This window comes from Oryctolagus cuniculus, chromosome X (genome assembly GCF_964237555.1).
Source record: "Oryctolagus cuniculus chromosome X, mOryCun1.1, whole genome shotgun sequence".
NCBI lineage: Eukaryota > Metazoa > Chordata > Mammalia > Lagomorpha > Leporidae > Oryctolagus > Oryctolagus cuniculus.
Window position 1 is genome coordinate 126,115,835 of NC_091453.1, and position 14,382 is coordinate 126,130,216.

The 14,382-nt window shown below is 37.9% G+C and overlaps 1 pseudogene; it reads left to right on the plus strand.

Moving 5' to 3' along the window:
• The first annotated feature begins 4,857 nt into the window (after positions 1-4,857).
• LOC100354382 (T-complex protein 11-like X-linked protein 2) overlaps positions 4,858-14,382 on the plus strand; it is a 144,618-nt pseudogene continuing 135,093 nt past the window's right edge.

A 14,382-nucleotide genomic window follows, 5' to 3' on the forward strand; every position in this document is an offset into this window, starting at 1 on the left:
TCTCTGTGAGTGAGATCCCAGTGGAAAGAACAGGTCTTCAAAGAAGGAGGTACCTTTCTCTGAAGGGAGGAGAGAACCTCCACTTTGACTATGACCTTTTCTTAACAAGATAAAGTCGGAGAACTCAGAGGGCTTCCATAGCCTTGGAAGCTCATGACTGGAGCATAGGGAGATTACTGATGCCATGGACAGGAGTGTCAATTTGTAAAGTCAACAACAGGAGTCACTGTGCACTTACTCCTCATGTAGGATCTCTGTCCTTAATGTGCTGTACATTGAGATTTAATGCTATAACGAGTACTCAAACAATATATTTCACTTTGTGTTTCTATGGGGGTGCAAACTGTTGAAATCCTTACTTAATGCATACTAAACTGATCCTCTGTAAAAAAAAAAAAAAAAAAAAAGAAATTATCAATTCCCAACTTGACTCTCACTGGGATTAAACATGACAATAGGTCGGATCTGATTTCATCATCATTTAAAAAAATCATCTATTATTTTTCACTTTATGTTTCTGTGTGGGAGCAAACTGTTGAAATCCTTACTTAATGCATACTAAGCTGATCTTCTGTATATTAAGATAATCGAAAATGAATCTTGATGTGAATGGAAGAGGAGAGGGAGTGGGAAAGGGGAGGGTTGTGGGTGGGAGGGACGGTATGGGGGGGAAGCCATTGTAATCCATAAGTCGTACTTTGGAAATTTTTATGCATTAAATAAAAGTTTAAAAAAAAAGAATTAAAAGGCAACAGGCTCCCTGGTATATACTTCCCACTAAATAAAGATAAATGTTATTAAAGCTTTAAGTCAATATGTGCTACAAATACAACAATGGTTACGATATCAAAACTGCAGAATATATCTAAGTGAACATTTAAATAAGTACAATAAAGAAATTAAAGTTATAGAAAGAACTGCAAAGAGGGGTTACATTTAAAAAAAGGGCCTGCTTTGAACATTGGGTCTTCTAGTAAAGATTAGATTATGAAGGTAATATTCTAGCTTGTGTAGCCAATTTCTGCATAACTCGACAACACTCCAGGCCTTGGATTGTGTGGGCAGGCTGTTATCTCACACCTGTCTATGATAGTAACCCATGCTCTGAACATGCCTTTGAAAATCGTTGTATCGCACCTGTGATTGTAACCCATGCTCTGAGTATGCCCTTGAAAATCAAAGAAATTGTAACTAGGTGAAAATGGACAACAGACTTGTTACTGTAAGAAGAAAGAATCATTATGTGACTTATGCTATAAAAATAAAGTCTGGTGCTCGAGAAAAAAAAATATATATATATTTCACTTTGTGTTTCTATGGGGGTGCAAACTGTTGAAATCTTTACTTAATGCATACTAAACTGATCTTCTGTAAAAAAAAAAAGAAATTATCAATTCCCAACTTGACTCTCACTGGGATTAAACATGACAATAGGTCTGCTCTGATTTCATCATCATTAAAAAAAATCATCTATTATTTTTCACTTTATGTTTCTGTGTGGGAGCAAACTGTTGAAATCCTTACTTAATGCATACTAAGCTGATCTTCTGTATATTAAGATAATCGAAAATGAATCTTGATGTGAATGGAAGGGGAGAGGGAGTGGGAAAGGGGAGGGTTGCGGGTGGGAGGGATGGTATGGGGGGGAAGCCATTGTAATCCATAAGTCGTACTTTGGAAATTTATATTCATTAAATAAAAGTTAAAAAAAAAAACAAACACTGTAGAAAGCCCCAGGAAACCTATCATATGATTACTAGGAGTTTTTGGAAGAAAAGAAGGATAGAAGAGGAGTTAATCATGAATAATATAATAGTAAGACCTTCCATGACCTAAAAAATTTCTTGTATATCGAGACTGTCAGAACTTGCTGAAGTCCAGGAACAGCTAATAAAATAAAGACATAGTTTGATCTCTCCTGATTAAATTTTTGAACTCCAAGTATTAAAAAAAGCACTCCTAAAAGCTTCAATAAGGAGATAACAGGTTTATTGTTAAGGGAATATGAATAGAGAAGCATCAAGCATTTCATGTGCAACACTAGAAGCTAGAATACAATGCAGAGAAAAGAATTGCAATCTAACAATACAATAGTGGCCACAGTCTCACTTTCATGAGAGGACAAACAACTTGTATATGGCTATATTCTTAGAATTGTACTTATTAAAATACATGAACTCTGTTGTTTATATTAATAAAATTTTTAAAAAATTACAATTACTAAGAACATACTTTCTAAACAATTCATATAAAAAAGTTCTTTGGCCAAATAAAAATTAAATCAGAACAAAAATCATCTGAAAGGAGGTACCTTTCTCTGAAGGGAGGAGAGAACTTCCACTTTGACTATCGCCTTGTCTAAATAAGATCAGAGTTGGCAAACTCAAAAGGCTTCCATAGCCTTGGAAACTCATGACAAGAGCCTAGGGAGATTACTGATGCCATAAACAAGAGTGTAAATTGTTAAATCAACAATGGGAGTCAGTGTGCACTTACTCCCCATGTAGGATCTCTGTCCTTAATGTGTTGTACTATGTGAATTAACAGTATAACTAGTACTCAGACAGTACTTTACATTTTGTGTTTCTGTGTGGGTGCAAACTGTTGAAATCTTTACTTAGTATATATTAAATTGATCTTCTGTATATAAAGATAATTGAAAATGAATCTTGATGTGAATGGGATGGGAGAGGGAGCGGGGGGAGATGGGACGGTTGTGGGTGGGAGGGAGATTATGGGGGGGGGGGAGCCACTGTAATCCAAAAGCTATACTTTGGAAATTTATATTTATTAAATAAAAGTTAAAAAAAGAAAATATAAAAAAGAGAAATTTACAAAAAAATCTTCTGAAAAAGAAATGTCATTGAAGAATGAATCATATTTTATTTATAATTATACCTAAACAAATGAAGAAAATGACAGTGGAAAATAATAAAAGGGCTTTGTAAGGATCCTTGAAACAGAAGAGGAATTTTGTAATGAAAATATGTAGGGCTTAAATAATATGTAGGAGGAATTACAACTCCAAAATATCTCAGAAAAAAAAAAAAACAAACAAGGAATATAAATTGGAGGTGGGGGGAGCTGGAAGCTGTGCGGAAATTAGAAAGTGAAAAGTTTATAAAGATAGTGATGAAATAGGAGAGTGGACAAGCAAATTACTTGCAGAAAAGAAGGGGTATAAATTTCTTTAAATTTGATGCATATGAATAGATAAATGCAAATAAAAGGGCATGCTACTACACAAAACTGAGAACCCATTAAAAAAAGATTGACAAATTCAACTGATGGGTCAGTGCCACAGCATAGTAGGTTAAGTTTCAGCCAGAGGTGCCAGTATCCTATATGGGCTTTGGTTCAAATCTCGGCTGCTCCAGTTCTGATCTAGTTCTCTGCTTATGGCCTGGAAAAGCAGTGGAAGATGGCTTAAGTGCTTGGTCCCCTGCCTCCATATGGGAGAATGGGAGACCTGGAAGAAATTCTCGGCTGCTGATCAGATCAGCCCGTTTCCAGCAGTTAAGGCCATATGGGAAGTGAACCAGCAGATGGAAGAACTCTCTCTGCCTCTCCCTCTTTGTCTATATCTCCGTCTCTCTAATAAATAAGTAAATCTTAATAAAAAATATTTGTCTCTCATTGAGGTTTTAAAAAACATTCAACTGAATTTAAATAAAATCTTTCCCCATAGAACATCACTTAAACAGAAAAATACTTGGTATACATATAGTAAAAAACTTAATTTCCTTAATATATAAATAGAAAGAACTTTAAAGAAAGAGGAAAGATTAATGATTCAATGGAGTAATAGGTTAGAGAATATAGACACACAGCTGTTTTGGAAGATAAGACAAGAAGCTCGATTGTGACTTCCTCTAGAGAAGGAACTCAGTGTCTGGGAGATCACAGAGGAAAAATAAATTATGCCTCATCACATATGTTTGTGTACATTTGGAATTCAGAACACTCTACTTTCATATTAAAGGGAATTAACAACTATATCAAAATATGAATTCATGTCACAGTCCAACTGGGTGTTCTACTTGAAGTTTGCCAGACAAACTTCAGGCTTGCTCCATCTTTTGGCCTGCCCTCCACAAGGGCTTCAAAGTTCTCTGTTGGATCTTCTTCATTTAGTGAGCTCATGAGCAAAGACAGACAGAAAACACAGAGGATCATGGGGTATCTTACAGAAGCAAGACCGTTAAGTGATGCACATCATTTCTATCCACATTTCCTTTGCTAGCCCAGTCTTCTAATGTTATTTAACTATTGACTCATAACAGTAAAACTAGTTTTCAAACAGTACTTTATACTTTGTGTGTCTGTGTGGGTACAATTTGTTGAAATCTTTACTTAGTATAGAGTTGATCTCCTGTATCTAAAGATAATTAAAAATTAATCTTAATGAAGAATGGGATGGGAGAGGGACTAGGAGATGGGATGGTTTGCGGGTGGGAGGGTGGTTATAGGGGAAAAATAGCTATAATCCAAAAGTTGTACTTATGAAATTTATATTTATTAAATAAAAGTTTTCTAAAAAGAAAAAAATAAAAAGTCAAACCAACTATGGGAGTATTTAAACAGACTCTTCCCCAATTTTCTAATTTCAAAAACTGTAGTAATTTTAAAGAGAAGAGGAGAAACAATCAGAATATTGTTAAATCAGGTGTACACAAATAAACTGAGTAACAACATATGCATCAGAAAAAGAGTAACCCAAGACCTAAGGTATAATATTGGCCAAAGAGAAATTTTATGATGGTAAAAGTTATAACTTCAAGGCTTAATGCAACCAGTGTAAACCATTATGCAGCATATAGCTTCATAGTGAAATGCATTAAGCAAAATCTAGGTAAGATGGAAAAAACTAAAAACAAATCTCAGATCATTGGTACAGGTAAGTATTGGGCCAGGCCATCCTACACAACAAATTATATAGTTTTTAAATAATATAACTGACAAGTACAATTTAATCAATATACACGATTCATACTCATATTATTTACCTCACTAATAGCAACAATACATTCTACTGGAACATTAATAAAAATTGAACATATTTTATCAATTGGCCATACTATAACCTAATCAGTCTCTCAAAATTAAAAACGAGATAGTTCACGTTCTGACAATCCAATAAAACCAAAAACAGAAATTAACAGCTCAAAGATGATCCCATAGCTTCATCACTTAAAAATTAATACTCTGATAAATGCCAAATGGAAGAAAAAAATTGAAGTTAATATTTTCTAGAACTTAATAAAAAGTAAAATATCTCATTTGATAACCTACAATATAGAGCTGAAGCTGTACCTGGGAAAGTTTAGAAAATTAAAACATCTTATTATTAAAATAATTTTTAATATAAATGAACTTAATATTCAGTCAAGAAACTGACAAACAAAATGAACAAAAATATAGATTAAGATAAAAACTGAAATTGTTGAAATTATAATAAATTAATCCCAAACTGCAGAGAAGGTATGGATGCAGTATACACTTTGGCACTTCTTGAATAATAGGGAAATGAAGGTGGGGGTGGGGAATCTAGGTTACTGAGATTCTGTTGGCAGGCCTGATTGTATGTGTGTGTGTGTGTGTGTGTATAAATTTCTTGTGACCAATAATATAAAGTAAAAGTTTCATCAAAGTACAACTTCAGTTCTCAAAGGTCAAATTCTCAATAGATGAACTACAAGTATCATTCACTATGCTATATAAAACTTTTAGATATTGTGATATAATGATATGAGTCACTTTCATGCCCTATAGGGACTGTTGACAATTTGAGAAACAGCATTCCTGTGCTATATACTTTCCCAGTAATTTGTACACACCACTATTGTACCACTTATCACACTATGTCAGCAGTTATCTACTTGTCTGCCTTTTCCTTTGAATTCTTTCTGTTCCTTTTCCTTTGAAAAACAAGGGACCATGCTTTTTTCTTCTTGGATACTACCAGTACCTCTACAGAGCCTTACTTAAGACATATTTGCTGAATAACTGAATAAAGGAATAAGTGTTAAGATACTTGTCGCTCCCCCTCTTCGTGGAGGAACGACACTAAACCCTGCCTAGGCTTCCTATCCGAGTCACGGCACCATTATGTCGCTCCCCGTCTTCGTGGAGGAACGACACAGGACCCTGCGCTGTTCTTTTGTCTGCTCGGCCCTCCCCGGGTTTGCTGCTGGTTCTTCCCGGGTTGGCTACTATCCCTTCCACCTCCGTGGAAGGGTGGTTCCCCCGGCCACTTTCCCCACTTCCGCAGGGGAGCGGCACACCGCCGGCCGGCTCTCTCGGGGGCTGCACAGGTGTTCCCCTTAGGTGTTCCCCTTAGATGTTCCTGGTGCATGCCGTCTCTCTCCTCCTTTATAGTCCTCCTCCACCAATCCTAACTCGGCTGCCCACACGCCGAGTACGCTGCTCTCCTCCAATCAGGAGCAAGTCCTACAGTTTATTGGCTGAACTGGAGGCAGCTGTGTAGAAGCTGTTTTCTTCTCTCCCAGCGCCATATTGTGGGAGAGCAGATGCATAGAATAAGTCTTAATTCCAGTAACTTAGTCTAGTCCGAGTTGCTCCCCACAATACTAAGAAAAAAGATAAATGGTGCAGAAAATAAAAAAAATAGTGAAAATAGTGACCTATATAATGAAGGCACTGTAGGCCCATTAAATTACAGATGACAAATATTCAACTGAAAGAGCAACAGAAGGGGAAAGAGCACATAGATCATGCAGAAAACTAACATTTTAACTGGGACACAAAGATTTGTTTTCAAAACTAATCAAAGATTTCATAAACAATTTATTATTTTTAAAACCACTGTCATCCCCCCCCCCCACATATATAGTACTATTTTAAGCTTTTGGAAAATCACTAACAAGACAGAAGACTCTGCTGACTAGGCAACCCTTGTAGTAATCATTAGTTTCTTTTGCTCCTGGAAACAAAGATAAAATCTGAGTCCAAAGAAAAGGAAAAAAAAATAAAGTGTGAAGGTTGGGATAAATGAATGCCGGCTCACTAAACAGACATGAAAAGACCTATTCATACAACACCCACACTATCCACATTTATACAGATCAAAAACTTTGGGAGAAAAGCTGCTTTATTTATTAGACATTTCTACTGTTACCCCATCTTTTCCATCTTATCCAGAATTCTCACTGAATTTGTTGCAAAATCTTTGAAGATCCAAGAAAGATGTGGATGGTTTAACAGCCAGTATACAAGAACCTATAAAGCTCCGAGTAAATGTGGTCAAAGGTGACACTTCCCCAATTAACTAGGGCAGGGTCATCTTGTAAGATCATTCATCTTCCTACTTACCTCCCCCCAGACAACCATACCTCCTTGTATCTAAGACCAATACAAGAGGCTGATAGGACTGGATTCCTTAAGGCCTAATGGCCGGAGAAGTGAGGAAGAAAGACATAATTCAAAATTCTGTATAGATATCTAGCACCACATTAACTTCCCCCATATTCCACTCCTCTTGCCTAGAACCTTCCATCGATCAGCTAACTTAAATATGTAACATTTAGGAAGTTATCTATCTGAATCCCTTAGACTAGTCTTTTACCATCACCTACCATCCTATTGCAACCGCTGACATCTCATTGTAATAAATCTTTTCATGCACTTCTAACACAGAATGTAAGCCTATCAGGGCGAAGCTATGTCTGACTAATTCACAACTGAATCCTCCTTATCAAGCACATTGCCTGCCATACTACAAAATGTTTCATAAGTGTTGAGTAAATGGATCAAAGAATATACAATTTAGTTGGGGTGTGGTCTAGATATAGGTAGGGTCAATGCTCAAATCAAGTTTACATGGAACAGCAAATCCTTGTCATATTTTTTGATATGGGTGAATTTGCTAAAACTATTATAGAAATAAGAAAAACAAAGCTGAGAGAAATTAAGTAACTTGTTCCAAAATAAGAAAAGTAAATGAATTAGGTATCCTGTTATGTGGATCTTGAGTCTCAGGTCTGACTTGTGGGCGCCCAAAATTATGGGTTTACTTATTACTTAGCTAGGAATGTGTCAAAAATGGAGAGACTGAACACTGGACAGTATTAGAAATGACTTCCAGGTCTGAAAGTAGGTGATCAGTCAGATGTAATAGAGCTTTGTTACAGAGAAGTTGATGGAAAAAATATGGAGTTCAGAGCTATAAGACTTCTATATCACTTCTGTCTATGAAAGTCCAATATTAGGGCTAGGGTGGTAGCATAGCAGGTAAAGCTGTCTACTGTGATGCTGGCATCCCATATGGATTCTGACTCAAGTCCTGGTTGCACCACTTTCTATCCAGTTCCCTAATGTGCTTGAGCCCCTACAACTACTTGGGAGACATATATGAAGCTTCTGGCCATAGCCTGGCCCAGCACCAGAAACTGCAGCTGCAGGAGGAGTGAACCAGCAGATGGAAGATACCCACCCTCTCTAATTATGCCTTTCAAATAAATAAATACATCTTTAAGAAAGAAAAGTGGAGGAGGGCAGCGCTATGGCATAGTAGGTGAAGTCCTCACCTGTAGTACTGGCATCCCATATGGGCACCAGTTCGAATCTTGGCTGCTTCACTTCCAATCCAGCTCTCTGCTATAGCCTAAGGAAGCAATGGAAGATGGCACAAGTCCTTGGGCCCCTGTACCAACATGGAAGACCTGGAAGAAGCTCCTGGTTCCTGGCTTTAGATTGGCCCAGCTCCAGCTGTTGTGGACATTTGGGGAGTGAGCCAGTGGATGGAAGACCTCCCCTCTCTCTCTCTCTCTGCCTTTGCCTCTCTGTAGCTCTGTCTTTCAAGTAAAAAAAAAAAAAAAACTCTAAAAAGAAAGAAAGAAAAGCCAATCAATAGCACAGAGCAGAAGAACAAATAATTGTTTGCAGATTTAATTAAGAAAAACCTGTTGGATTTAATTAGTAAAAAAAAATACGAGATCAAGGAAAGATCCAGGAAACCTAGCATATCGTTACTAAGAGCCACAGAGGAAAAATATAGTAACTCCTTGTACATAGGGTTGCCCAGTATTAGTCTGCTAGGGCTACCATAGCAAAGTATCACTACTTGGGAGCTTAAACAATAAAAAAATTATTTCCTCACATTTTGGAAGTCCAAGGTCAATATGTCAAATGAGTTAGTTTCTTCTGAAGTCTCTTTTCCTAGGTTTGCAGATGGTTGCCTTTCCCTATATCCTCACATGGTTTCTCATGTGTGTGTGTATGTGTGTTTGTGTATCCTAATCTCCACTTCTTATAAGGACACCAAAAATTTCATTTGATTAGGGCCTACCATAATGGTTTCATCTTAATTACAATTTTAGAGATGCCATCTCCAGGCTCTGGCATTATGCTGCAGTGGGTTAAACCACTGCCAGTGATACAGGCATCCCATATAGGCACTGGTTTGATTCTTGGCTGCTCCACTTGAAATTCAGTTTCCTGTTAATGAACCTGAGGAAGCAGCAGAAGATAGACTAAGTGCTTGGGCCCCTGCACCTGCATAGGAGACCTGGATGTCGTTCCAGGCTCCTGGTTTTGGCCTGGCCCAGCCCTGACCATTATGGCCATTTGGGGAGTGACCCAGGGAATGGAAGATGGATCCTCTCTCTCTCTCTCTCTCTCTCCCTCCCTCCTTCCCTCCTTCCCTCCCTTTTCTATCCCTGCCTCCCACCCTCCTTCACTCTCCCTCTAACTATTTCAAATAAATAAATAAATCTTTAAAAATTATATTTTCACTGGTCTGAATTTTTTTCACAAACTACTTTTCTAAGTGCCTTGTGTGTCTATGTCTTATAAACAATAACAAGCTAAGGTAGCAACTAAATCAACTGTGCAGCAATAGCAATTAGTTATCTGTATAAGCAAATGCTCTATATGTCTCTAAATTCATATCGGCATTACTTAGCACAGTGTCCACTAAACATTATCTGTGAGTTATTTAAAACATGAAGAGATAAAGAAGTGACATAATTACTGTAATAGTTTTAAGTAGTATAAAATGGAACTTAAATCATGAATTTTCAATTCTTTTCTCATAATTATAACAAAGATTTAAGGAGATTAAACCTAATGCTCTACGATGCCATTTAAATTTATAACCTTTCTAAAAATTAAAGCTGTTCTAATTATGGTTCATCTTGTATAATTTCTTTTTTTTTTTTGACAGGCAGAGTAGACAGTGAGAGAGTGAGAGAGAGAGACAGAAAGAAAGGTCTTCCTTTTCCATTGGTTTACCCCACAATGGCCGCTGCGGCCAGCACACCACGCTGATCCGAAGGCAGGAGCCAGGTGCTTCTCCTGGTCTCCCATGCGGGTGCAGGGCCCAAGGACCTGGGCCATCCTCCACTGCCTTCCCAGGACACAGCAGAGAGCTGGACTGGAAGAGGAGCAACTGGGACAGAATCCGGTGCCCCGACCGGGACTAGAACTCGGGGTGCCCGTGCTGCCTGGGGAGGATTAGCCTAGTGAGCCGTGACACCGGCCCTCTTTTTTTTTTTTTCTTTTCTTTTCTTTTCTTTTTTTTTTTTTTTTTTTTTTTTTGACAGGCAGAGTTAGACAATGAGAGAGAGAGAGAGACAGAGAGAAAGGTCTTCCTTTTCCGTTGGTTCACCCCCCAATGGCCGCTGCGGCCGGAGCGCCGTGCTGATCCAAAGCCAGGAGCCAGGTGCTTCCTCCTGGTCTCCCATGCAGGTGCAGGGCCCAAGCACTTGGGCCATCCTCCACTCCACTCCCAGGCCACAGCAGAGAGCTGGACTGGAAGAGGAGCAACCGGGACAGAATCCGGCACTGCAACCGAAACTAGAACCTGGGGTGCCAGCGCCGCAGGTGGAGGATTAGCCTAGTGAGCCGTGGCGCTGGCCTCATCTTGTATAATTTCTAACAAAATTTCAATCATCAATAGTATATCAATCTTTTATACAATTTCATCTTATAAGTAGCAAATTCACATTCATATGTTTATTGGAATCCAGTCAACTTGATTACTTATGTTCTTGACAACAGTAGTGAGTCTTTGAAATGTTAATCTATGAAAATTTCATTTTTATCACTGCTTCAGAGTTGCCTTTATATCTAGCTGATGGAAAAGCATTGTCCCTGGACAATGGGAATTCAAAGAATACATATAATATACATATACACCTTAATATATTTTGTTCCTCTGGGAAAACACAGAATCTCATTTCAAAATGTTAAAATGGATGATGGAACAGCACAGGGGCATTCAAAATATACATATAATCAACTGAATCAAATAACTTTCATCAGATCCTTGACGATAAAATGTCATTTCACAACTGGCATAGCAATAGTCCCAACTAGTTACATAGGTAGACTACCTAATACCACAGGAATGAAATTAAAACAATGATGGATATTGTCTCCAACAAATATAAGTTCACCCAGAGGAAGCAACTGAGTTGCTAATAAATTTTAATTCCATCACTGCCTTAAAACAATTCCTTGATATTTTTCTATCTGCCTCAGCTACATTAACTGAGAATTAGTCATGTCTCTGAATGGCTATATATTAGCAAAACTGACATTTTGAGATTCAATGAATGTTTACAGCCCTTGCCTCTACTGTTGAGGAACAGTGTTTTTTTTTTCTTTTTCTTTTTTTACTATTTGTTGAATTCTTTGCTTAGTATAGTGTTAATCTTATGAATATAAAATTAACTGAAAGTACGTCATTGTAAAAATTAAAAGAAAGATTTCTGTCTCTTCCTCTCTCTTTATAACTCTGACTTTAAAATAAATAAATATTAAAAGAAAGATTAAGAAAAAAGGAGGAGATATGGTGAGATTGTGGGTGGGAGGAAGGGTTGGGTGGGGTGGGAAGTATCACTATGCTCCTAAATCTGTATATATGAAATACATGAAATTTGTTCATCTTAAAAAACTAAATTAAAAAAGAGTAATGTTTCAATAAAACCAAGGAGCATGGATGGGTGAGCATTCTCAATAAATATGTCATATCAATCAAACTGTGAAAACAAGTAATGTTGATTGTTACCTTAGATTTAGAGGGCTCATATGATGTCTGCTTATTCAATGTAGCCAAAAGATCTGGATGCCATATAGGATTTGAATAAAAGAAGTAAATCATGTTCTTCAGTCCAACTGAAAAGGGGAAATTCACTGGCAATTGAGAATATTATGGATATTCTAGGCAATTTACTTTGGGGCTCAACATTCAGATGTAACAGATTTCAATATATTGGACAAGCTCAGCAATTTACAGGAATGAAAAATCTATATACTGGCTAATGAAAACTACATGTCATTTCAAAATTTACCCTGATCTAATATAAAGACAGAATGAAAAGTTCTTTGGGTAAGTATCTCAACACACATAAGCCACTTTTCTTTTCAGTGTACAGGAAGTTAATTCATATAGGTGAATTCTTTGCAGGGAGGCAAAACCAGCCAATGTAGCTGTTTATCTAATCTGTAATGAGTTTGACAAAAATGATCATAGAGTTCTGTTGAAGTCCCTCCTAAACATCACCGAATATTTATTTGCTGTCAGTAAAGTGGTATAATGTTATTTTCCATTCCATCCCATGCTGATTATATGTTCCTAGGTCTTATGTCACTTCTGTGGTAGGGGTGGTATCTGTCTCTTGTCCTTGTCATTGCTCATCTATCTGATCTATGGTTAGGAACTAATTATCATTCTCTCAGTTCATATGGGATCCACTGTTCCTCCCTGTCCACTTGGCCTCAGTTCTCACGACCTAGCTTTCCAGTTCAGTAAGTCTGCCTTCTAGTCTTCAATTACAAGATCTTTTGGTCCTGCTGTTGCAATTCTCCCCATAAATTCACCATCAATCACTACCAGTTATTTTCCTCATTTTTGCCTACGTTATTTGAGGATCTCTGAATGCTTTCTCTGCCAAAGACTAGACAATTCTGAAGAGCTAGTCTTGTCCTTTCTCTTCCTAACCATGCTGTGCTACTCGTTTTGCTCTAATATGGCTGCTCCAGGTGGTCAAGGGAGTACCTTGGTAAGACCACCAAGATCTGAGCAAATGGTCTTCTCAGTTAAGCTTTCTTTACAACACCAGGCTGAACACACAAATCTGAAACATGAACATCTCACTATCCCATTCCCGCATCTTTGATCTTTTCTCCTTTCTTCAATTCATGAGAGTGTGGAAGTGGTGAATATATATGTTAGGAGTCTTAATTGTAAGCAATAGAAAGTAGTTTGGGGGCTGGCACCGTGGCTCATTTGGTTAATCCTCCACCTGCAGCACCGGCATCCCATACGGGCACCGGATTCTAGTCCTGGTTGCCCCTCTTCCAGCCCAGCTCTCTGCTGTGGCCAAGGAGTGCAGTGGAGGATGGCCCAAGTGCTTGAGCCCCTGCAACCACATGGGAGACAGGGAGAAAGCACCTGGCTCCCGGATTCGGATCTGCATAGCTCTGTAGCTCCAGCTGTGGTGGCCATTTGGCGGGGGTTAAACCAACAGAGGCAAGACCTTTCTCTCTGTCTCTCTCTCTCACTGTCTATAACTCTACCTGTCAAATAATAAAAAAGAAAGTAGTTTGGCCTGATTTAGCCAGAAAATTAATTTAGTACTAGACACTGGTTAGCTCATAGATTCTAGGAAGACAAAAGAACCACACAGAGAGGAATCACGGCCAGGAGCAACACTATAGAAGTAGCCGAAGGAAATATTGCCTCTGCTGCTGGGTCTAAACCTCACTGATGCTGTACAATGAACAGGACTGACATCACACCGATACTATCCCTACCAGAATGGATTTTTCATAGTCCATGCATTGTATCATGAATTTGCGATTTAAGGTCAGGACGGGAGTAATCTAACATGATAGCCTTAGATTCATAGGAGACTGGGGAAGCAAGAATCTCATTTTCAGATTCTCTACTGGGAAGAAAGCTCATACAGCAGGCACTGCCCCAAACACAGGAAAAGGATTTAGATTCTGAGCACCAAAAAGCATGCCAACTGCTCACTACAAAATGGACTTTCTACTTTTTCTATTTTGTTAATTCTTGCCCACCCTATGTCATATAATGACTAGGTATAATGGGGAGAATGTGCCATGCCACGTTTCCCAGGTGCTGTAATGATGTAATGACTATTGGAGACATGACTTGGATATAGAGTGGGGAGACACAATAGATAACTACTTCCAAAATACTTCCATGAAACTGGAAAATTAAGAAATTAAAATCAATGTTATATAAAGCTTTAATGTCAAGGATTTTTATATTTCAAGCCCTGAATATTAAAAATGATAAGCAAATGTTTTGAGATTCAGAGTTTGGATTTATTTTAGAAATCTTAATTCAAATGCGTACATAAAACATATACTATTCAACAACCCAGGATT